A 26336-nucleotide genomic window follows, 5' to 3' on the forward strand; every position below is an offset into this window, starting at 1 on the left:
AAGAGTGTGTCTCGGAGACCCATAAAGAGTTCCGATATCGAGAGAAATCAAAGCATAAAGCTTCAGCATCAAACGTCAGCTCAATAAATCAATATGCGATCGAAGCAGAGCTCCTCAAAGAGATTCCAGAAACGCAGTAGAGTCTCAAAGCAGAGTGGACAAATATAAAGGGATGTGAATAGTTGTAGTGGTGGGCCTGCTCCAGGAACACGCACTATTATAGACATGCAAAAATATTGTTTCAATCTTCATGTAGCTTCTTCTTTCTTCTGTCGACCAATCAGCTTCTGATACACACGGGGAACGCGTTCACTCCCCATCTTCTCACAGGTTCTTCAGACAGTAACTTCTAAACTGCAACTCTGTTTTACAATTTCTACATTTCCCATAATTTAACCTCGCATTCAAGTCTTCATTCCCCCATGTGAAACTTCATTTCTAGCCTTCCAAATAACAAGTTTATTTATTAACAAACAATGTTCTTTTCTGAAATTGAAATATCTGTATAAAAAAGAAAATATTTTGCACTGCACAACAACCATTCACTTGAAAAAACAAGTCAATTTAAAGGGTCAAGAATAAATGTAACCCCTTTGGTGCTCATGACTGAATAGTTCCGTCATGAGCACCAGTGCTCGTGTGCTAATGACGGAACCATTCCGTCATGTGCACACACGAACTAAATCCCTCTGCCGTTTGCAGCAGAGGGATTTCCTTTGCCTCGGAGATGTGGAAGAGCTTCCCCAACCTCTTGAGGCATATATTTTTGTTTCAATGCAATGACTATTGCGCACCTGGCGTGCTGACGTCATTGCCTTGAAACTGAAATGAGCCGATCGGCTCGTTTCAGTGCTCGTGGGGTTCTCAGCCCCCACTCCCCGAGCACGGATACACACGGGAGAGGTATCGTTGGAAAGGAGAGAATCTCCTCTTTCTAATAATACCCCCTGCCTAGAGGATCCATGCTTGGGGATCGCCCCACGAGAGCGATCCCCAAGCAGGGATCCACCTACTAGGCACCAGGGAGGGGGAAACAGACACTTGGGCAGGGGCCTTTGCTCCCCCAATATTTAAATGGGCATAATCAGTCTTTCTGTCTCCCGAGGGGCAGAAAGCCCACTAGTAAGCCAGGGATTTGTTTTTTTAAGAGTTCAGGGGTGGGAATACCTGGAATGGGCATGCAATGACCCCCCCCCCCGCCCCAAGGAGACAGTTGGAGGGCAATAGTCCCCGATATACGCCCAGAGGGGGTGCATAAAACTCACTAGGCCCCAGGGATTGTGTTTTTTTTTTTTTTTTAAACATAGGGGTGTGGACTGCCCTCACCCCCTCCCCCCCCCCAAAAAGAGCCAGTTTTTCTGCCCCCTGAGGAAAGCAGACGGGAGCAATAGCCCCTGATCTTCCCCCCGGGGGGAGGAGGGGCAGAAAGTCCAGTATGTGCATGGGATTGTTTTTTTTATACGTAGGGGGAAGGCTGCCCAGAATGGGAATGCCAATGCCCCCCCACCCAAAAAATGGCAACAGTCTCTTTGCCCCCCTTTGTGGGCATATCAGGGCAATAACCGCTAATCTGACAGCCCCCCCTCAGGGAGACAGAAAGCCCACTAGGTACTGACGTTTTATTTGTAATGTGCCTAGCTGTGGATTTTGGGCCCTTCCACAGCCAGGACCTAGGGAAACCTAGCAAACCTGTACATTTGTTAAATGGGAAATCCAGGGTGGGGTGACTTGTGTGGCTCTCACCAGGTTGTTACCCAGAATCCCTTGCAAACCCCAAACTTTGTAAAAACAAAACATTATCCTCACATTTCTGTAATGGAAAGTTCTGGAATCTGTGGGGAGTCACAAACCTCCACCCACCCAGCATTCCCCCAAGTCTCCGATAAAAATGTTACCTCACATATGTGGTTAGGCCAAGTGCCCACGACAGGAAATGGCTCAAAACATACTGTGGAGACTTCAGAATTGCGGCCATCTAGAGAAACCTACCAAATCCAGACATTTCTGAAAACTAGACACCCCGGGGAGTCCAGGGAGCTGTGGCTTGCGTGGATCTCCCAACATTTTCCAAACCAAAATCCCATGCAAACCTCAAATTTAGTTGGAACAAATCATATTTTTCCCACATTTCTGTGTGGGAAAGTTGTGGAATCACTGGTCTGATAAAATTTCTTACCATAGAGCGTCCCCCCCCCCCCCAGGTCTCCTGATAAAAATGGTACCTCAATTGTGTGGGTGGCCCAAGTTCCCGCGGCAGGGAAGGGTCCAAAACGTATTGCGGAGACATCAAAATTATCTATCACCAAACAACCTGGATTTGCAAGGGGGGCACCAGCGTTTTTAGTCCCGGGCTCGACAGCCATCTAGGGAAACCTACCAAACCCAGACAATTCAGAAAATTAGATACCCAGCGGAGTTCAGGGAGTTCTGGCTTGCGTAGATCCCCCAACATTTTCCTACCATGAATCCCCTACAAACATCAAATTTAGCTTGCAAAAAAACAAACCTTTTCCTCACATTTCTGTCTGGGATCACCGTGCCGGCACAAATGTCCTACCACCCAGCGTTCCCCTCAGTCTCCCGAGTAAAATTATACCTCACTTGTGTGGGTGGGCCAAGGGCCTGCGAATGGAGAGTGTCAAAAACATAGGGATAGCACAGCGAACTCTAAGCACTATATTTATTTCAAAATAAGCTTTTAGGAGATTTTGCATTTGAAACCCACGCAAGTGAGGAATCATTTTTATCGGAGACCAGACGACCAAACACTGGGTGCTAGGACATTTGTGTCAGCATGGTGATCCCACATATAAATGTAAGGAAAATGTGATTTTTTTAAAGCTAAATTTGAGGTTGTCAGCGGATTCTGGCTAGGAAAACGTTGGGGGATCCCCGCAAGCCACACCTACCTGGACTCCCCTGGGTGTCTAGTTTTCAGAAATGTTTGGGTTTGGTAAGTTTACCTAAATGGCCGCCGAGCCTGGGACCAAAAACGCAGGCGCCCCTCTTTACAAAACCAGGTCGTTTTGTGATAGATCATTTTGATACCTCCACAATACGTTTTAGGTCCTTGCTTGTTGCAGGTACTTGGCCCACCCACACAAGTCAGGTACCATATGTATTTGGAGAGTTAAGGGAATGCTGGGTTGGTGGGAGTTTGGGGCTACCCTAAGATTCCAGAGCTTTCCATCACAGAAAAGTGAGGAAAATGTGTTTTATGATTATTATTATTTTTTACAAAGTTTGAGGTTTTCACAGGATTCTAGGTAACTGAACCTGGTGAGAGCCACACAAGTGTTGCCGCCCCGTAATTGCTGGTTCGCCCGAATGGTCGTATGGTCGGAAAACGCTTTATGCTAAAGAAACTTTAAAAAGAAGAAGTCGAAATCTAGCGTTTGTAACCACTGCAATATAGCTCCTCGTTGAAAACCTGTTTTTGAAGCCGATTACCTGCTCAACCTAACAAAAGTGGCACAAGGAAGAGGATACCATATTGGCCTCTAGCTCTCCAGGATATACTCGGAGATTAATAGTCTACCGAGACTGTGATCTTAATACAAATTGTGGACTAATGAAGACTGGCAGTAAAACTGATTTTTAACAACAGAGAAGTTCGAAATTACTATAATCCAATACGGGATGGTTCATCTTTAACAGGAATTGTCTGACAAACAAGTATTCCCTGGGCTTTGTCGTTGTTGAACATATTCGTGATCCTGATGAAGGTGGCGCTTATGCCATCGAAACGCGTCGACCATTGACCATTGACACTACCATCCTGCTTTTGCAGTGGTCTTGTTAGTTATAGGAGATCATTATGTGTTCTTTGTCTCCAATGTTCACTATACGATAAATTCTTTTCTTTCTTTTGTGTGAATTCCTTATCTGTATGTGAAAGGTGCATGAATGTGGAATGATTTGGTATGTATGCAGATGAGATTGTGGGATGATATAGTTTTTTTGTGATTTATCTTAGTGTGCCCTAGGGATTACTGTTTGATGTTAATTGATATGATGCATTATCACTGTAATGAATATAGTCAGTGATTGTTAAATATAGAAAAAAGGAAATGTAAAATAGAATAATTTTTTGATAAGGAAAAGAAATGTTCTGAATCTTTTTAAGAATAATAAAAAAAAGGTTAAATTGATGAAATAATAAAAAATAAAAAAGTAAAAATCATTATTCTTCGTGTAGTGCATCACTGTTTTTAGGCCCTTTTTCCTTTACCACAATTAAATTGTATTATCAAAAATAGAGGTCGCGAGGGAATTTTGATTATAGGATTGTCTTCATTTCCCCTTTTTTTCCCTGACCTTAAGTAATCGCTAAGGGGGTCCCATATTTTTTGCTGTGCCAGCCACACAAGTCACCCCATCGTGATTCTCCCTGGATGTCTAGTTTTAAAAAATGTGTAGGTTTCCTTAGGTGCTAACTGTGCTAGGGTCCCTAATCCACAGCTAGGCACACTGCAAAAAAACAGAAAGGACAGTTTTCACTGGAAAAATGTTGATGTCCTCACGTTGCGTGTTGGGGTTTTTCCTGTTGCAGGCACTAGGCCTACCCACACAAGTGAGGTTGTTTTTTTATGGGGAGACGTATGGGAACACAGAATAGTAGAATAAGGGTTATTACCAATCGACTTTGACAATTTGTAAAAAAAAAAATAAAAAAAAAAGGTCATTTTGAAAAATGACCTTTAATTCACAAGCTTGTATGGGTACCCACAATTTTGGGACTGTGCAAATAACCACTGCTTCTAAACTCTTATATTTTGTTCCAATTTAGAAAATATATAAGTTTCCTTGGTACCTATTTTTCACTCTATATTTTACCAAATGAATAGCTACATCCCCGGTACACAATAAAAACCGTTGCAAGACGCAGCTCAGTTATTGGCTCTGGGTTCTTGGTGAACCTACAAGTCTTTTAGAAAGTCACAACCAGAAGGGTCCAGTGAATGTAACAGTATATTGCTTTAAAAAATCTGTCATACTTAGAAGAAGTTACAGGTGAAAACGTTGGCACAAATGGCTTTTTTTTCAACTCAATTTCAATATTTACATTTTCAACTGTCAGTTTCTATAAAAAAAAACTTGAAAGATCTACACAAATGACCCCTTGCTGATTTCATAAGTTTGTCTACTTTTCAGAAATGTATAGCTTTCCAGGATCCATAATTGCTCTCACTCCCATTTCTACCACTAACTGGAAGGAGGTTGAAGGCACAACAAAAATGGCAAAAATAGGCTATGTCCCAGTAAAATGCCAAAACTGTGTAGAAAATGTTGTTTTTCTGAAAATGGTCTGCCTTTCCCTGAAAGCTGAGAAAATGGTGATTTCAGCACCACAAACCCCTTGTTGAAGCCATTTGCAGGGAGAAAAACAGACGCTTTCTTCTGCAGTTTTAGTTTCTAACCTAAAAATAAAAAGTTCTTAAAATACGCCATGCTCTTCCCGGCCAAGCTGCGAGTGGAGGTGGATGGTCGCACGCATTTTTTTGATCGTCCCGAAGCGGCCGGGGACTGGCTGCACACTCTGTCTGGGGATCGTGATCGAGATGGCGGGGGGGGGGGCGGCGGGAGGAGACGGCCCACTGGATCGGGACTGAGGGGTCAATATTGGGCCTCACTCTGGACGAATACGATGCTACTTTCGATCAAGCGTCTGTCTTTGTACATTCCCCTCCCATGGAGGTTGTGTGGGGTCTAGAAGGGGTACTCTTTCCTCCTCTAGGGGGGTCTAGCTAGTTTCATTTTATAGGGGCGACAGGCACACTGCAAGTTGGGGGGGCTGTTCGGGCTCATGCAGGGGTGCAGGGAGGGGGGAGTTTTGTTGGAGTGGGTGGGTTGGGGTGGGGTGTTGTTCGTTTACACCACAAGGCAAACGTATCATTGTGTTATCTCTACAGTGCTCTCTGGGGGACGAGTGATGACTTCTGTTTATGATGGGGGGTAGGGGACTGAGTTTGTTGTCCTGGAATGTTAATGGACTGGGGGACAGGATAAAACGAGGTGTGGTCCTGCAGTTCTTGAAGCGAATTTCACCCAAGATAGTTTTTCTGCAGGAGACACACCTCATTGGCAACTCCTTTTGCGCTATGAATCGACGGGGCTACCGTCTTGTGGCCCATTCGGGCTTCACGTCTGGTTCAAGGGGTGTGGGCATTATGGTTAAAAACTCGCTCCCGTTGGAGATTGATGAGGTGTGCCATGACGATAGGGGACGTTACACGGTTTTGGTGGGCAGAATGGAGGGCAGAGTGGTCGTTTTTGTGTCAGTATATGTCCCGCCGGGGCTGCAGACGACCACCTTTGCGGACCTGGGGCGCCTCCTCCTTGGCCTTCCGGAGGGGATTCTAGTGGTGGGGGGGGATTTTAATGCTGTAGTTTCTGGAACTGTGGATCGTCACCCCCCTAGGGATCTCCCCCGGGCCCAAGCGTGGTTATCTGGCCTCTTGGATACCCTGGGGCTGGTGGATTGTTGGCGTTTAAAACATCCCACGCAGCTACAGTACACCTTCCATTCAGGGGCTCATGGTAGTCTCTCACGGCTAGATTATGTCCTGGTCCCAGCGGCTTATGTGGGGAGGGTGGGAGAGGTGCGCCATTTGGCACGGGGTATTTCGGACCACTCCCCGCTCTTGTTGCACTTTGATATTTGGCCGAGGGGAGAGGGTAGGGTGGTCCCGATCCATCCCTGGTACCTGCGTGACCCCACCATTCGCGCAGAGCTGATTAAATCCCTTAAGTGCTATTTTGACGAGAATGTGGGGTCTGTGTCATCGGCGGTCTCGCTGTGGGAGGCGTTCAAGACAGTACTCCGAGGAGAGGCCCTGTCCCTTATTTCCCACTCTCGGAGGCGCGAGCGGGAGGAGGTGACCCGTGTTGAAGCTGAGATAACCGAGTTGGAGGGTGATCTAGAATGTGGGGTGACGGATGACAAATTACATGTTCTCCAACTCAAGCAAGCGGCCTATAAGGCCCTCGTCACGGAGGCGGCCAGGGGCCTCAGTAGAGAGCAACAGGGGAGACTGTATGATGTGGGTGATAAGGCTGGTAAATTGATTGCGTGGCTGGACAAAAAAGAGAGCGAGTCGAGTTGTCCCGTTGATTGAGAAAACGAATGGTGTGTGTGTCACTGAACCGGAGGAAATTGTCTCCTGCTTCGCGGACTATTTCCGTGGGGTGTATTCCCCGGTGTCTTCCCGCTCTGAAGAGGATTCCCATGCCCTGCTCAGAGATATCGCGCTGCCTTCCCTTTCGGAGGAGGACAGAGTGTCGTTGGACGCCGCTCCAACCTCCGAAGAAATTGCCCTCGCCATACGCTCGGTCGCTTCTGGCAAGGCCATGGGTCCTAATGGTCTTCCCATCGAGTTGTATAAACTGCGACCGGATACGCTGGCGCCGCATCTCCGTGCTATGTTCCTTGCGGCCCACTCGGTGGGTTCCCTCCCGCTAGACCAGCGTCTGGCTTTCATCGTTGTTATCCACAAGGAGGGGAGGCCACGGGACCGGGTCACATCCTATCGACCCATTTCGTTATTGAATGCGGAGCCAAAAATTCTCGCCAAAGTGTTGGCCAATCGGCTGGTCGGCGTAGTGTGTGACTTGGTCCACCAGGACCAGTCCGGCTTCATCCCCCATCGCAACACAGCGCTTAACCTGCGGCGTTTGCATGGGGTGCTCGCATGTGTCCCGTTCATACGGGAGCCGGCCATCTTGGCGTCCTTGGACGCCACTATGGCGTTTGACACACTTGAATGGCCATATATTTGGGCGACGCTCGCGAAATTTGGGTTTGGCCCAGGGTTTATCAGCTGGGTTAAATTGTTGTACTCTGGCCCACTGGCGCAGGTGGTTGTGAACGGTAGAGTGTCGGCTCCGTTTGAGTTGGGCAGGGGCACGCGGCAGGGCTGCCCGTTATCGCCGCTCCTTTTTGCGCTTGCCTTGGAGCCCCTGGCGGAGTGGCTGCGGTGGGAACCTTCTATTCGTGGTCTCCGCTGGACCCCCGAGTATGAGGACCGCGTATCTCTATACGCTGACGATATTCTCCTGTACCTGGCTTCCCCACGTAAATCACTGATAGTACTGGTTGATGTATTGCATTCATTTGGTCGTAACTCCGGCCTTGTCATCAACTGGGCTAAATCGTGCGTGTATGTTCTCTCTGGGGAGGCTCCTATCCTTCCGCGGGGCTGTCCTATCCAGATCGCCCCGCAGGGATTTAGGTACCTGGGTGTCTTCATTACCCTGGACGCGGAGGCCCGGTATGATCGGAACTTGCTTTCCCCCCTCCAGCGCCTGAAGGAGGATGTCGCGCGTTGGCGGCGTTTGCCGCTCTCGCCGCTCGGCCAGGCGGCATTGTTTAAGATGATGTCGCTGCCGCGTTTCCTGTACGCTCTGCAGAATACAATGGTGGACCTCGTCCCGGCGCGCTACTTCCGAGAGGTGGAGAGTTTGCAACGCCGCCTGTTCTGGGACGGGAGACCGCGTATCGCCCTGGCGAAGCCGACGCTCCCGTGGTATGACGGGGGGATTGCCCTCCCGGATATTAAACGGTATTATTGGGCCTCCCAGCTGGCTGCGATTAATCACGGCCTATACGGGCCCGCCCTAAACCCGGCCTTTGAAATGGATAAGATGCTACTGCCGGGTGGTGACTATAATCGAGCGCTCTACTCCAGCTCGCTCGACGCACGTCTGACGGGCCCCACGCGTGTCATGGTACGAGTGTGGCACGCGGCTAATGTAGCGATGGGGTGGAAGGATCGTTTGACCCGGGCGTCACCACTATACGCATCTGAGCAGTTGGGCTCCCTGTGGACCTCGAAGGGCTTCGAGAAGTGGGACATGATAGGCATCAGCAGGGTGGGGGATCTCTGGACGAGGGGGGGATTCAAAACGTTCGAGATGCTGCAGACGGAATTCCAGTTGCAGGACAGGGAGTACTTTCGGTATATGCAGATCCGTCATGCACTATGCTCCGCCTTCCCGGATGTCGCCTCCATCCCGGAGTACTCTCCTCTGGAGGATAGAGTGCTGGATGGACATGTACCGGAAAGCACGATCTCATTAATCTATAAAAAACTGATTAATGACCGCTCGGGATTGCTGACTAATCTTCGCGAGGCTTGGGTTGCCGATGGATTGGAGCTGGACGACGAGGACTGGGTCTCTGCGGTGGCCTCCCCGAAAGAGGTGGCCATACCGGCCCGCCTTCGCTTCGTCCAGCTCAAGATACTCCATAGGGTCTACATAACGGGGCCAAGGCTATTGCGTATGGGCTATGCTGTGGACGGGTTGTGTAAGTGTGGGTGTGGTTCTTTGGGGACCTTTCTTCATATTTTGTGGGAATGCCCAGAGGTGGAGTGATTCTGGCGTGGTGTGCATGAGGTCCTGCGGGTGGTTACGCGTGTGTCGCTGCTGCCCGAAGCGAGGAGATGCCTGTTGAATGTGTGGGAACCAACCGACTACTCGGCGCCACAGACGTGGTGGGTGACTCTGGGATATATGGTGGCCAAGCGCGATATTGCTCAACTGTGGGGTTCCCAGAGGTCCCCGACTGTTTCGGCCTGGAAGGAAAATATGGACTGGTGCATGTTTCGGGAAAAGGTGGTGTATGTAGCGAGAGGTAAGCCTGGGACATGGGTGAAAGTATGGGGCCCCTGGAACGCCTACCGCGGGGGAATCTGTGCCCCGCCGTTATTGCCCATCGCCTGCCCCGTCCCCTTAGCCGGTTTAGCTCTCCGGTACCGGGCACTGAGTCCACCCAGTCCCTGTCCTGACCTTCTCCCCCCCTTGATACTCCTATGGATTGGTAGGGTCCCCCTTCTAGGGGAGCACATGCTGCTGTTTTCGATTGTGGGTTGCCTTGTGGTTTGATTTTTTGTTGTTATTTATGTTAAAAAGAAACCGTCATGTGGGGTCCGGATGGTGTGGCCATCAACGCTGCTAACTCCTGTACGTTTCCCTTTGCCGCAGCATGCGTTCTACTGTGTGTATCATATGCTCCTCTTGTTTGCTAGCGGCCGGCCTGAAGGTTGTAGGCCCATCTTTGTATATTCTTTGAACTTTGTAATAAACGGTTTCCAAAAAAAAAAAAAAAAAGTTCATGTATATTGCCTGATTTCTGGTACCCCACCGGTGGAGTCCACAAACTCTGGGCACCTTTAAAATCCTCAGGGTTTTGGAAAAAAAGGCCACAAATTTGATGTTGACACCTTATGTGGACAAAAAGTTACAGGGGCCTACGCGCGAACTACCCCAAGGGCTTAAAATTGATAACTCCGGTTATACTGTATATATTGACTTTGTATAGGTGTCTAAAATATCTAAAGTACTTTTTAGGTCTCGCCTGGGCAGTGACCTTTAGAAATTGGTCAGCTCTTTTCAAGCACTCGTGCTTGTGCTGGCATCCACCTCGCGGTAGCGAGCAGCGGCGCACGTGCTAATAGAAAAAAGATGGCCTGCACGCCGCTGCTCGCTCTCGTGGATGCCAGCACAAGTGCTTGACTAGGCTTGTTTTCTCTCGGTGATGGTTTGTTAAAGAAGGCTACCTTTGAACATTTGCAGTGAGCCTTTGTTGTAAATAAAATGCGTTTAAGGTGGTCGCTGTTACATTTTCCAGTGTGTCTATGTTTGTAAATATAATGTACACCAGTGTGTTTTCTGTTTGGGTACTATCACGTAGCAATGTAAATAGTAAAATGTAGCTCTTACCAAGGGTTTAGCATTTTTTTTGGAGCCGTTTTAATATTTTCCATCGAGGATGTTTTAATTATACAGACCTCTCCCCAGTCGACTTCACATGTCTATATTATTAGGCCTCGCCTGAGTCAGCGCGCATGCGCTGCGAGACTTTAAGTAAGGGCTTTTCACCTCTAAACACAAGCTCGTGCGTATGCTTTTTCTTCCCTAACTTGCAATTGGCTTGTGCATGGGAGTTTACTAAAAAAAAAACAGCACGCAATTGGTTCAGGGTGGGCGATTGTCCGGCCTTCTTTGTTTCGTGGCCTAGGGTCCTCGTGAGTGAGCATTAATGCCACCTGTTTCCAATTATGGTCGCGCTGGTTTCTCCTGCAGCAGCAGGCACAAGCACGCTCGCACACGCGCACCACTTCTGGGCTTTTTCCTCCTTGGTGACTCCTTTCCGTCGCGCCTGCCAGGTCCTCTATTGGCTCTTCTTTTGATTTTGGCACCTTTCCTGTCACAAGGGACAGCGGCCACCGAGCAATGAGTTCTGAGGGGTGAGAGTACTACTCTTCTCTCCGATCCCTTATCCGACCTGGAGAATCACGAGTGACGGTAATTGCCTCTCCCGGTGAGGTTACCACGTCTGGCCACGCGGGAGCACCCCGCACCACTTCGGAAGTCTTTTCAGATAGCTCTGGGAGCCCCTCTGCCTGCTCTAGAATAACCCCCCTGCCTCCTCCGGCATCAGTCTCCGCATATCCCGTTCTGCCTGCTACTATATCCATCTCTGTGACTTCTATTAGCACTATGTCTGTCCCTTTTGCCTGCTTGGGGCTGCTCTCTATCTGCTTGCCTTGTGCATCTCTGTTGCCCTCTTACATTGATATTGTATTGTCACGCTGGTCTCCCCCTCAGCTGCTGGGTAAGCGACTGCCCAGGGTGCCCAGTGGCGTAGCACAGGTACCATAGTCCCTCATGCAGGCAGGGCAAAAAAACCCCGCCTACAGTCTGGTGCTGAAAAACAGCCATAATTTTAGCCTTTTACAGCCATGGGCTCCAGGTGCCACTGCACCTGCTGCCGCCCCCATGACTGCCTCATGGAGGATCCTCTGCTGCCTTCTCTGGCGCCATGGTCGCCTGTTCCAGTGGTTCCCCGATGCCTGTGCTCTTTTCTCTGGTCTTTACTCTTGCTTGCTCTGATATCCACTGTGCCTACTTCGGTCAAGTTCGGTGTCGCTGTCGCCAGCTTGGATATCTCCCATTGCCTGCGTGGACATGGTATGCCTGCGGTCTACTTGAGTATTCCTCCTGCCTGCATAGGTATCCCTTCCTGGTTTCAAAACTGCGTGCTCAGGTTCACTTGCTGCCTGATAAAAAAAAGAATTATGATTGCTACCTGGTCTTGAATGACCCAGGCCTGCTCGGGGAATCTACTCCTGCCTACTCTGTTCTTCCTGCTGCCTCCCAGGATATTCTTGCTGCCTGCTCAGGTGTCTTGCTGCCTTCTCAGCTATCTCTTCTTCCTGCCCAAAATGTTTTGGTTGCCTGCTCTGTTAAATGTCGCCAATTTCTCAGGTGTATTCAGGGACTCTCCTGGAATGTTGCTGACTGCTCTGGTTCCCAGTCTGCCTGTAAGGGTATCCATCTGGACATTCGTGCTCTGCTACCCTTTCTGTCTGATGTCTGGCATCTCCACTGCCCTCCCTGGTAGGCTGTCCTACTGTCACAGATCCCTGCTGGTGTACCCCCCCTGTGTGGCTTGCTATTGCCGTGGCCCCCTCTGGTACTCTCCTTACATGCTCGAGGACTCTATCTTGGTCTGTTATCCCTGCTGCCTGCTCTGGTATGCCTAACGGGTCATCCTTGCTTCCTGCTATGTTACGCCTGCCCGTCCTGACACCCCTCCTAGCCATGCCGGTACTGGCTGCCTTTACTGTGATGCCGTCTGCCTGCTCCAGCATCCTCTTGATGGTTACTACGTGACTTGGTGTCCTAAAGGGCGCAATACTCTAGTCCTGATTTTATATTTAACAGCACAGTGCATTCTGCTACTTGTAGTCTTTGAGTCAAACAGAACAAACCGGCTGAGCTGTCACATTACAAAGGGCTGCAGGAGGAAAGCCAAGACTGGCGACATTGACTGTATGCAATCTGGCGCATCGACGCGCCTGCTAGTGTGTCCCTGCTGACTGCAAGGTTACCCCCATGGGCTGTCCTGGCGATCATAGAGGCCTGCTTAGGTGTCCATGAACTGCTGGCTCTGAAGCCTGCCGCAACACTCCTCTGCCTGCACCTCTTGAAAGAACAGTTCTGGGGGTAGCCCATTTACCAAATGTTCAGGAGAGGTGGGGCGAAGCTCATGACCGCCCCCTCATTATATAGCACCAGCCCAACACGCTGCGGATACCAGGGCTGCTGGCCATCCACACAGCCCACAGATAGAGCATCTTACCTGCAGAGCCTGAAGTCCGTGCCAGCTCTTCCCGTGACTGCTGCTCCTCCCTGTGCCCTGTTCCTATACCTCCCATGCCTGCTCCCTGTACCTCCTGTGATTGTTGCATCTCCCTGTGCCTGGTCTTGGCGCCTCTGGGATCCTGAACCTGCTACTTCACCTCCGGGCGCCTGCTCGCTGCACCCACTGAGGTTGCTGCACGTCCTGTGCCCGCTACTTTCACCCCTCGCAGTGGTTTCATCTACCCCTGCCTGCTCACTGCACCCTGTGGTTGCTGCAGGTCCTTTCCTTCCTCCCTGTGCCTTCCCTGCTCATGCTTGCTGCGCCCGTGCCCGCTGCTCCTCACTCCCCGGGTCGCCTTTGTTTACAGCGCTGGCTGCTGCAGGGAGGGGAGCGGGGACAGGCCCGGAGGTGCTGGGTACAGATCTGCCGGCTGCATGAATGGAGGGGGGAGCAAGCTGCGTGCACACCGACTGTGCCTCTGTGTACGGAGGAGGCAGGAGCGGAAGAGACTGCAGATGGGTGCATGCAACAGAGAGGGTTCAGGCACATGCATTGCTCCTGTGCAGGGCAGGCGCGAGGGACTGGTCCATGCACAGACACTTCTGCTAATGGGAGAGGTGCGTGCGCAGATGGTATGTACGGCCCCCAGTACTTGAAATGGAAAAATAGAAGTGCAGCCAGGTACTCTATACTAGAGTACCTGCTTTTTCTGAGAAGTGCTGTTACTCTCCAATTAAAATTACTACGTTTTTCTTGAGAAGTGCAGGTACTCTCCCTCTCAAAATAAAAAAGTGCAGTACTCAGTACCGGACAATACCTGCTCATTTAAAGCACTGACTGCCACCTTTCATGTGTGTCATTCGAGACAGGTGAACTCACTGATACACCCCACATACCACTCAGTACCACATAATTACAAGCCACATAATTAAACTCTACTCAATGCAAATACACTCCATATAATACCACTCAGTGCCACATAATTACACGCCTCATAATTACACTCTACTCAATGCAACATAAATACACTCAACATAAATGCACGTTATGCCACATACCACCAATCAACATAAATACACACCATGACAGATTTTCACTAAGCATAATTTCACTCAACACCACAGTTCCAGGCCACACAATTCAACCCCACACATTTCCAATACACACCACATATTTACACACCAAACATATTTCAACTCCACAATCCATGACGTACCTCCAACCCACACCATATAGTGGCACCACCTGAGCACCAAACATCACTCACCACCACCATTTTGTATCAGCGCACCACCTAAGCATCGGCAGACATCACTTAAGCATCACGTCAGTCTGCCCTCGGAATCTGGCATCTGTTGATTCTCCCATAGTGTCCGTTTTTTATAACAAACTAGCATGGGAACGGGCAGGAAGAAGTTTCCAGGAGTGCAAAAACAAAAAATCTAGAAGACATTTCTTATGTTAAAATCACACACCACCTGAGCACCACCACAACACCATCTCTGCATGAGCACATCATGTCGGCATCAGCACAGCACTCCCTCGTCATCACTTCACCTGCACCAACTGCGCAACCAAATCAGCATCAGCGCAGCACCACCTCAGCATCAGCACAGCACCACCTTGCATCAGCACCTCAGCATTAGCACACCACCACCTGAGCACCACCTCAGCTTCAGCAAAGCACCACCTCCTCATCAGTTCATCACCACCACTGGCTCACCAACTTGGCATCAGTGCAGGACCACTTCAGCACCAAGTCTGCATAAACACAGCCCCACCTCAGCAACAAGTCAGCTTGAACACAGCCTCACCTCCACACCAGCACAGCCCCAGCACACCACCACCTCAGCACCACACCACCTCAGCACCAGCGCAGCAACACCTCAGCATTAGGACACCATTACCTAAACACCATCTCAGCATCAGCACAGCACCACCTCCTCATCATCATCATCATTTCACCACCACCATTGCACCACCAACTCAGCATCAGCTTAGCCCCACATCAGCACCAGTGCATAACCACCTCAGTATCAGCACAGCAACACATCAGCACCAACGTAGCACAACCCCACCTCAGCACACTCCAGCACGAACGAAGCACCACTTCAGCATCAGCGCAAAACCACATAAGCATTACTTCACCACAACTCAGCATCACTCTACTACACCTAAGCACCAACACAGCACCACCTCATCATCGCTCAGTATTACTAAGCACCACCTCAGCACCAGTGCAGCAACAACTCAGCACCAGTGCAGCACCAACTCATCAGCATGCACCACCTGAGCACCACCACAGCACCATCTCCCCATCAGCACATCACCATGTCAGCATCAGTACGGCACTATCTTGTCATCACTTCACCAACAACAATACACCAACTGCACAACCAAATCAGCATCAGCACAGCAGTACCTCGGCATCAGCACATCACCTCAGTATCAGCACACCACCACCAAATCACTACCTCGGCAGCAGTGCATCCCTAACTCAGCATCAGCACAGCACCACCTCCCTTATCAGTTCACCACCAACTCAGCACCAGTGCAGCACTAAGTCAGCAACTACACAGCCGCACCTCATCACCAGTGCAGCACCAAATCAGCTTGAACACAGCCCCAACTCAGCACCAGCACAACACCAGCACAACCACACCATATTGGCACCAGCGCAGCACCACCTCAGCATTAGCACATCATCACCTCAGCCCCACCTCAGCATCAGCACAGAACCATGTCAGAATCAGCACAGCCTACCTCCTCCTCATCATCATCAGTGCACCACCAACTCCGCATAAGCGGAGCCCCTCAGCACCAGTGCAGAACCACCTCAGCACCAGCACAGCACCAACACAACCCCACTTCAGCAGCAGCACAGCACCACCTCATCAGCACACACCACTTAAGCAGCACCATCTTCATATCAGCACAGCACTACCCCCTCATCTCTTCACCACCAGTGCACCAACTGAACCACCAAATCAGCATCAGCGCAGTACCACCTCAGCACCACCTGAGCATCAACAGTCCCACCTCAGAGGGAGGGGCCAAGATGGCGACCGAGACGGCAGCGTAGATTCCCGGCTCCGTGAACCTCCGCATCCCGCACGGATATCCTGTACTAGATCCTCAGCTTGCGCCATGGGATCGTGTTTGTGAAGGAGAGTGGCAACCGATCGTGTGACTCCGGGGTTTCTGGCTATTGTACCGCCCGAGAAATCTGCGGATGAACTTTGCGGCCCGTGCAGCCCCGGAGCCGGGACCTCGAGTGGACGCCTTGGCCGGGTGGCAGTTTAACAACAACGGCCTGTGGTGACTGGGTGGAGTCGGTCCACCGGAGCGGTGCTGCCCCCGGCCTGCATCTCGCCACGGCCGCTCCCGTTGCTAAAGCGTAGTGGATCGAGGGCATGCCCGGGGGTGCAGTTCTCAGACTCCTCGGTGTTTGCCCCTGCCTTTGACGGTGAGCTGCCCGGACACCGCCCCTAGCTCGCCCTGATCCTTGCAGACTGCTCCCGGATTTTCGCGGCTGCTGGTCCTTGGTGGAGACAACTGTTGCCCGAGTCCACGCAACGGCTGAATTTGTACCTGCCCCCGGACCCCTGTCTCCAGCGACGTGGACCCCGAGGTGCTTGTCCCTGGGTCCCGCCCCCATACGAGTCGGGCCTCCCCCGGCGGCCATCTTGTTGCGATGCAGCCTACTATCCTGTCCACCGGGTCGCAGCAGGATTGGGAGTGTGTGACTATTGGGAGTGTGACGGGGCGACCGCGGGGAGCAGTGCTGGGGTACGGCGACCTCCTTGAGGCCCTTGGTGCCCTTCATTTCTCCTTGGCTCGTGGCATCGAGGTCTTGGGGAGTAAGATCGACGGTGTGGCATCAGCGTTGGGACAATGGCGGCATGCTGGTCCACAGTTACACAGGGACTTCCTACACTGCACACAGGAGGATAATGTCGCGGCCATCCCTGCGATTAGTGCACAGCCGGACACTCCGGACAGTATGCTACCGTATGGTCGGCTGACTGAGGGTTTGATCTGTTCCGGAGGTAGTGGTTCCGAGTGGAAGGTGGTGGCCTCGTCCCGTGCACGACCTCCGGTGACCCAGGGACTTTACCAGCAATGTCTGTCTACTTTGGATGATTCAGCCTTCCCGGACCTAGTGTGCAGTGCAGATCCTGGGGCAGCACTGGGAAAGATGTCCCTCCGAGATGCGGACTGTGTTGGCGTTCTGAGACCTCCACCCCACCTGTGTGCGTCGCTTCCCGGTTGTTTTGGGACATCCCTTCACCTTGGAACATCGGACATGGCGCTGGGTCGGGGGGTAGGCATGGGCAGCATCGCCAGGAGTGGTCAGGGATGAGGCTGATCCCTCGGGGTGGTCATCTGGTAGACGGGCGGACTCACGGTTGTGTACTCCCAGGACATAGCTACTAGCATATTCGGTGCGCAATGCTCCCCATTCCCCCTTTTGTTATGGTCGATTTGGTGCTACTTATTGTTTGCTGTTGGGATACCTTACTGTGCGGGAGGGAGAAGCCGGGGGTATGTTCTGAAGGCCCTCCTCCAGTTTATTATATTTTCTCCACCCCCCCGCCTGGTGGGGTTCTTTCTTATTCCTTTTTCCCTGTTTCTTCTATATTTCGGGTTTAGTTCCAGGGTGACAGGCACACTGCTGGGGGGAGGGGCCATACTCATTTGCAGAGGTGCAGGGTTGGGGGGGGGGGGGACTCTTTTCTTTCTCAGTCTTCCTCTCTTTTTCCATGGCCTCCTTTTTCTTCTCAGTTTCTTCTTGTTTCTTCTTTTCTGGGATCAGCGTGGTACGCCTCTTTTGCTGTGAACCGTTGTCTCTCCGTGTGTGCCACAGTTTCCTGGGGTTCTTTGGGCGTTAGGTATGGGGGCCTGCAGGCGCAACTGTTTTTGATATTCTTCCCCATCCTTTCCTGTGTTTGCGCCATGGATTCGATAGATTGCTGTTTATTGCTAACGTCTATCATGCGGCCTGCCCTTTACCGCTGTTGGGAAATTGTTTGGCACCTGATCCTACTGTTTTGTTTCATTATAAAATGAAAAACCCCTTTTCTCCTGGTGTCCTACCTGCGCGGCTCCCGGGCCGAACTATCTTAGTATGAAGATTTTGCTACCGCGGTGCCGCATGTGCTTATATTTGACCTTATTGCTCTGATTGCTTAGCGGCCGGCCCTGGGGGGTTGTAGGCCCATACTTGTCAATGATCGAAATGTCAATAAAGGTTTTTCAAAAAAAAAAAAACAGTCCCACCTCAGCACCAGCGCAGCCATAATTTAGCACCCGCACAACTCTACCTCAAAAGCAATTAAGCACCAACACAGCACCACTTCAGCATCAGTGTAGCACCACATCAGAAAAACTCATCACTGCATACTCTACTACACCTAAGCACTAATACAGCACCACCACCTCAGTATCACTAAGCATCATAGCTTAAAAATATTTCATAAAGGCGAGACCTATTGGCTATGCCAATGCTTGGTGTCAGATCTCTCAAGCTGTGTCAATTATTTATCGTCCATGTTTGTGAAGTGAAAGGCTTAGTATGCTCCTCTAAGTAGCCTGTCTGCTCTTTGCAACTCAACCAGGACAGAGAGAAGGTGTACTGAGAGAGTACCTAGGGTCCATCTTTGTCTGAATTGTGCTAGTTTTACATGGTAAGGCACCCCTGCCATACTACATAATACTTTCATCTTGCAACAAGTATTCTTTTTTTCACTCAGCGTTTGTCCACCAGTAGCTGGGGGGTTTAGTAATTTCATTTCACTTCAGAGTTACCCATGTGATTAACAGAAGTTTATTTTGGTGGTGTAAAGGAGTGAGGGTCTCAACAAGAGACCGGAATCTTCTTTCTCTTATTCCACACTATACAGGTGAGCTTGCCATTGGCAGAACCTTGTGGTACCCAACCATCTCATCCAGACACAACAAACAAGTTACTTACCTTTGGTAATGCCATATAGATGGTAGAGACTACCTAGCTGCAGATACCAGACCTTATAATTATTCCTAGGCGTCAGACTGGATCCCGAAATATTTTCCTTGATAGTACCCATGTGCAACGGTAGGTGGTGGTGTTCGGCTCCAAGTGACGTTGCTCACGCCGGAAGTGGCGTTCGTGGAGCCTATATAGACACCACCCATGTATGCTGACGTCAGTTACTTTTCACGACTTTCCACACCAGAAGCAAGGGGCCTCGAAGTACACTGACCACAGGTGTGTAAAACTAGTGCCCTGAAAGGGAAAAGCTCTGTCGTTAGAAATCCGTTTGCAGAGCGGGGAGTATGAATGGGTCGGTAGGGAATCTGTGGCTAGACAGTCTCTACCAGATAAGGCGTTACTAAAGGTAAGTATCTTGTTCCTCTGATAGAGACTCCTAACCTTACCATAGATACCCAAGCAATAACTCCCCAAAGGTGGGCCTGCAGACCAATTTCACATAAGAAGTCTTGCAGGACCGAACGGGCATAATACCCATCTCTACAGACCAAATTGTAAAGGCAGGAGTGTTTGGTAAACATGTGCAAGGAATACCACGCCGCTGCCGGCAGATGTCCAGGACCGGAACTCTGCTTGTAAACACAGTGGTTGGGGCTTTAGCTCTGTGGAAGGAGCACGCAAACTCTCAGGGAGTGGCTTCTTAGCCATTGCGTAGCAGATTGGTTAGCCTACAAGAAATGGAGTGACCACTTCCAGAAGAAAGGAAGCTCTTGCACGAAGCACTAGCTTATCTGGGTAGAAGTTAACATAAGGAGGCTCGGATGCCAAGGACTGAAGCTTACTTACCTTTCGGGCACATATGACTGCCACCAGGAAGGCAGTCTGGATGGTAAGGAGCCTGAGTGGACAATTGTGAGGAGGCTCAAAGTGGAGCACACATAAGGAAAGTGAGAATGAGATTGTGGTCTTAGAGGGGCATAATAAAGGAAGAATGAGGAAACAAATGTTGGAAACCTTTCAGAAACCAATTTACCATAAGTTATTTGAAGAGGGATGGCTGATCAGGCAAGCGCACAAAAGTGGAAATGAAGGAGAGATAGACCTTCAAAGTGCCCAGAGCAGCACCTTGCTGGGCAAGAAAAAGGATGAAAAAGAGAACCGGAGAAGAGGGTGGGTGGCAGAAAAGGAGACCCATTTGTCGTTCTGCAGTCCAGTCCACATATTATACCTAATGGCAGGCGTAAAGCGTCTTGGTGGAGGGACGTCTGGCTGCCAAGATAACGTCACAGACTTTGGGAGGAAGATCAAAAGCGGTCAACTGTCGCTGCTCTAACTCCACACAAGAAGGCTGAGCGCTGACAGGTTCAGGTGGAGAACCCTTCCATGCTGTTGTGACAGAAGATCCTCCCAAAGGGGCAGCCTGATCAGAGGACCAATGGCAATGCTCAACCGCTCGGGATACCAGATTCTCCAAGCCTGAGTCGGAGTGAGAGGAGCCTTGAAAACTCGAGCATGCAGAACTGCCAACATTGTACGTTATCAGTGGTGAACATATCTAACCAAGGCTCTTCCTATTGCTGAAAAACATTACTCCACCTTCGGATGGATGGAGCCGCCGTTCATGATTCACTAGGCATCTTCGGCTCACTTTATCTGCTTTGGCGTTCAGAAAATTCACCAGAGGTTCAACCACCAGGGATGTGCCCTGCTGTTCCAGCCATGTCCAGAGACGCAGGCCTCTTGATAAAGGATTCATGATTCCACCCCACCCAGTTTGTTGCAGTACCACACGGCAGTGGTGTTGTTTGTGAACACTTGCACCAACCTTCCCTGGATGGAGGGTAAAAAAAGGCTTTCAATGCCAATCAGATCGCTCTGAGCGCCATTGGGTTGGTGTGGAGTCCGTATTTTGCCAGACAAAGTCCTCCGATTTCCACCTCTCCCAGACAGACGCCCCATCCCAGGAGTGATACATTTGTCACTACTGTGAGATCTGGTTGGGGAAGGGAGAGGGTTCTGCTGCTGACCCAATCACAGTTAACAACCATTGCAGATCTTTTGCAGTTCCCTCCGAGATTTTGACCATGTCAGAGAGATTCCCCTAATACTGTGCCCACTGAAACTTCAGGTCCCACTGCAGAGCCTGTATATGCCAACAGGAATGTGTCACCAGCAGGATGCAGGAGGCTATCAGGCCCAGCAGCTTCAGAGTCTCTCACCAAAATCCATGAGAGTCTGAAACATCGGTATCATAGCCCAACTATCCATTACTCGCCTCTTGGGAAGATAGATCTGAAACTGCACTGTGTCCAGAACAGCTCAGATGAAAGGGAGTTTGAGAGGGAGTCAGATGTGACTTTGCCACATTGATAGTGAACCCCAGCGAATGTAGGAGGTCAGCCGTAGTCTGGAGGTGGAAGATTACAACCTGGGGCAAGCCCAACTTCATCAGCCAGTCATCAAGCTAGGAGAAGAATGGCACCTCTGATCTCCGCAGATGAGCTACAACCACCGCCATCCTTTTGGTCAACACCAGAGGGGGAGCTAGTAAGGCCAAAGGGAAGCACAAAGAACGGAATGTGCTTGTGGCCCACCATGAACTAGAGGCAATGCCTGTGGGCAGGCAGGATGGGAATATGGAAATATGCGTTCTACAAGTCAACGCTACCATCCAGTCTCGTGGGTCCAGAGAAGATAAGACCAAACAAACAGCAAGCATTTTGAACTTCTTGAGGAAGAAATTGTAAGAGCGCAGGTTGAGGATAGGACTAAGGCCTCCGTCCTTCTTTGGCACCAGAAAGTAGCAGGAATAACAACAACGACCCACTTCTGGTGCAGCCCTCTTTCTATAGGTCCTTTGAACAAAAGAGCGGTCAATTCCTGGCAGAGAAGAGGTAGGTGGTCCTCCGTTAGCCTGTCGTAAGTAGGTGGCATGGGGAGAGGGGTTTGACTCGAAGGTGAGGGAACAGCCCCTTCCGACAATCTGCGAAACCCACCTGTCTGATGTTATGGTCGGCCAGTGGTGTAGGTGATGGCGGATCATGCCACCTACTGGGTGCCTATGATGAACGGACAGACTAGGAGGGTTTGGAGGCTGCGGCTGCTGGAGGGAGGGGTGGATTGACCAAACTTCTGGCCACCCGACCCATGGGGCTGGTGGGTATTGTCTCCGCGACAACGCAGAGGCTGGAAAGCTTGCACACTGCTGTGGCTGGGCAGGAAGAGGCTGTACACCCCTTCTGTGGCCATGAAAGGAGTGAAAGGGAGGTCGGGGGCCATGGAAAGGCCGAAGGACCTGCTGGAGCCCTGTCAAAGCACTCCAGTGCTGAATTCACCTGTTCTCCGAAGAAGTGACTGTAGCAATCAAAGGGCATGCCCAGGAGTGAGGACTGGACATCCCTATCCCTAGAAAAACCAGTAGTCCTCAACAAAGTATGGGGTTGCAGGGCCACTGTCAACGAAACTGCTCTGCCTAGTCCACATCTAATGGTGCACTTAGCTGCACCTCTCCCGTCCGCAAAAGCCTGGGAGAGCACGGCCTGGGTCTCCTCTGTGGACGTGGGCGGCACTTGCGCAAGTGTATTCCACACGGTGCTGGATTAGCGGCCCAAAAGGCATGCAGTGTTCACCAAACTCAATGTCAGGCTGGTGGAAGAAAACTTTTCTTGCCTAAATTGTCCAACCTCTTGGATTCCCGCTCTGCTGGAGCAGTTGGGAACAAACCAGGATTTACATCTGAAGTGGAAGGTTGGACCACTAAGTTCTCCAGGGTAGGGTGTTCTGTGATTATTTGGGGTCCCCTGGAGCGGGGCAGTGGTGGCGGGTAATTGACCTGTACACAGGAGCCCCTGTGTTGGATTTGGACTAGGTAGCAAGCAGTACATCAGTAAATGCTTCGTTGAGTGGGAGAAGAGGTTCGGAAAGGAACACACGTTTGAAACGCTTCCGTCAAAGAAGCTCCATCCTCAATAGCCACGGTAGGGGGAGAAAGTATGCCTGTGTCTGGATAAGTGTCCAGTTCACTGGCTGCAACCAGATCCTTACTCCAGTCCAAGGATTCATAAGGCTGGTAATTTTCAGGGTCTAGCTAGCCACTCCTATTCTTCCCCAAGTCCTAGTCCATGGGAATAGGGCTCATGGTCTGGCCTGGACAGCATGGTTCCAGTCAGCGCCGTAGTCTGCATCGGGCGATGCCCTTCCGGCTCCATGTCACATTCAGGGATGTAAATGGAGATGGCAGCGCTGAGAGGGGCAGCCTCGGGACCTGTGCCGGGAAGGGTCTACAAAGCATGACTGGCACTGATCTAGATGTATATGTGGATCACCGGGGTCCAACTGGTTTCAGAGATGCCGGCGTGGATCCAGTAGGGGCCTCTGTCCCAAACAGACGCCAGAGGTAATGGACCCCTCAAATATGAAGAGCATGGCCTTATAAAACTTTTGAAGTAGAGTGGGGGTCGCTCTGGCTCCCCAAAACGCAAGGAGGTGCAAGCTGGCTCAACCCAGGAACCAGTCCTAGAGGGACGCTACCTCGTCTCGTTGGCCAACAGACTTTATTGCGGTACTGAAACCTACCCTACTTGCTTGACGAATTGGAAAGCGGCAATGACCTCGGACTCAGTGTTTACTCCCGGGACCTTCCTCTCGACCAGGACCTCCACTGTTGCGTCATCGCATGTAAATTCACTAGAAGCTTGAGAGATCCCTCCCTCAAGTCCTTCGGAAGCATGGCTTGGCAGTTGGGACAGACCTTTCTGTCATCTTGTTCCAGGCACCTAATGCAAACAAGGTGCGGGTCCGTCACTGACATGTCGTTGACAGGCGCCGCAGGGCTTGAAGCCAGCCTTTAGCAAAATGTCAAAAAAGCTCAGTCAAAAAGTTACTAGGGGGTATCTCTTTCTGGATCTGCAGTGACTTGTGCACATAGAAAATATCGGACGTCACAGCACCTGGGTGGCACCAATATAGGCACTGCAAAAGTCACTTCTGGCTCGGACGATGCCACCAACACCACGCAGAGTCGAACAATGCAACATAACAGGACACAGGGGGGATTGTTCACAAAATCATTTCTGGATTCAGACGGACGACTAGGGATAATTCTAACGTAAGAAATCTGCGGCTAGAAGTCTATCAGATGGGATATCTCATTCTGAACAATGAGTCAATTTAGTAGCATTTCCAATTTATTACCCAATGACTTAATCATCCAAGGGTTTCAAAGCATCCACTTTATGCTACAGCATTAATATATGCTATAGAATGTTGGTGGTAGCACCTCCACATTATAATAAGCCAACCAGCAAAGGACACGCACTGTCATATATACTGGCAAACTGTTCTTGCGGCAATTTTTGCCTTTTTATTTAAATAAAATAGGTGCCCCATGGCATCTTTAAAAAGTCTGTCAGTGACTGCAACTTGCAGGCATCACAAGACCTCGAAATGTTTTTCACATCGACAGGCTGCACGTTCTCGGAAATTTTAAATAGTTCCCTTTTTCTCTGAGGCAAAGTCCAGCTTTTTAGCCAGACTTCAAGAGTTTGTTTCAGAATGCCATACTTTCAGCACCAATTCTGGTTTCAAAGGCAGAAGTCACTAAAATTGTAAGTGAAAAGTTGTAGACAGGTGAAAGGAGAAGATAGGATAATCCTCAGCTTCAGAGCACAGACTGCAACACTGTCCTGGTCTTCCACTTTTTCCTCTACCTTTTCAAGGTCTTTGGTAGGTTGAACGCCACATCTTGTGTTTACCAACTAACAAGTTTGGCATGAATTGCTTTGCACAAAAGAAGTGAAAGGCCGATTTTCAATGCTATACCTCAAACAGAACTATAGAGTCAAAACTCAGCAACTTATCACTCTGTGTAGAGTGACCCCTAACTATTGCCAGAGTCCTGCCTTTTGTTGAAAATAATCCAGTTCCAACAACACTGGACAAGATGGCAGAACAAACAAGCATTGGCATAGCCAATAGGTCTCGCCTTTGAGACCTTATAAGTGTTTAGCAATGCAACAGTTGCATAACTAAATACTTATAAGGTCCCAAAAGCGAGACCTATTGGCTATGGCAAGCGGCCGTGCTGCCGTGAAAGTGATCACATCAAAGCGGCTGCGAAAGTGAAAGTAATAGCGGTAAAGTGCGTCGCGCGCGCCCGCGCACATGCACTGTAGCTGTAGGCTGGCCTGGTAGCACTTTTTGGAGCCCTCTCAATAAGTCTCGCCAGACCAGCGCATGCACTGGGTCAGGCGAGACCTAAAAAGGTTTAAGGTGGCATCCTCCTCGAAGGACATTGTCGGCATTAGGAGAACAATCTAGAAAAAGCAATGCTACATACAAATCCAATATTTCTCAGGCATTGTTTATTGTATTCACATTTATCTAAGTAAACTGTCTTGCTCTTTTCCTAATCCACCGTCTACAACAGAATAGGATTTGCGTGCTTTAGCAGTGTTATTAGCTGTTCTATCTTAAAGCAAAAGCCCCAACTATTACTGGTGCTACACACTCGGCAGAGTAGTCAACTGTTACTAATAAAACAATTTAAGGACAAGTTACTTACCTTCGGTAACACCGTATCTTTTAAAGACATGAACTAGCTGCAATCTACGTGCGGTCACACACGGGCACAACACAGACAATGAAATGCATTTTTTTCTTGAGGACAATCCTTAAACATCCTCCATATAACTTGGCTAATTATGCTGTATGAGAATTCCACCTTTAACTTAAGGATGTTTTTATCTATTCAAATATGTATATATACACAACTGGATTTCTGATGCGGTTACGTGTTACAACGTTGTATGACAACATTCTCCAATAATATGGTCTTTCTCACGTGTTAGTAAATATGGGAGGGTGGTGACCGTTAATTGCATGGTCTGTTCCCCTCATTGACGTTTTAGAAATTCTAAATGAAAACAGGTCTACAACTAACTGAACCGGGACATGGTGGTGCCCACAAATTGTACTGTCTGTATCCCCCTCTGAGGTGCTAGAAATCCTATATGAAACCGAAACTGTAACCAATTGTTTGAACCCGGACAGTGAGTCCAATAAGACGCTTAACTTCCATGTACTTAAAGTCCGTATTCTTCTTGCAGCATTTCATATGACTGTGTTTTTCATTCCTATCTCTCTCAATTCTTCACTCACAATTTCTTAAAAAAAAAAAAAAGTCTTCAATTTAGACAAATTTGCCAGCCTATCACT

Source organism: Triturus cristatus, chromosome 12, assembly GCF_964204655.1.
Source record: "Triturus cristatus chromosome 12, aTriCri1.1, whole genome shotgun sequence".
Classification (NCBI taxonomy): Eukaryota; Metazoa; Chordata; class Amphibia; order Caudata; family Salamandridae; genus Triturus; species Triturus cristatus.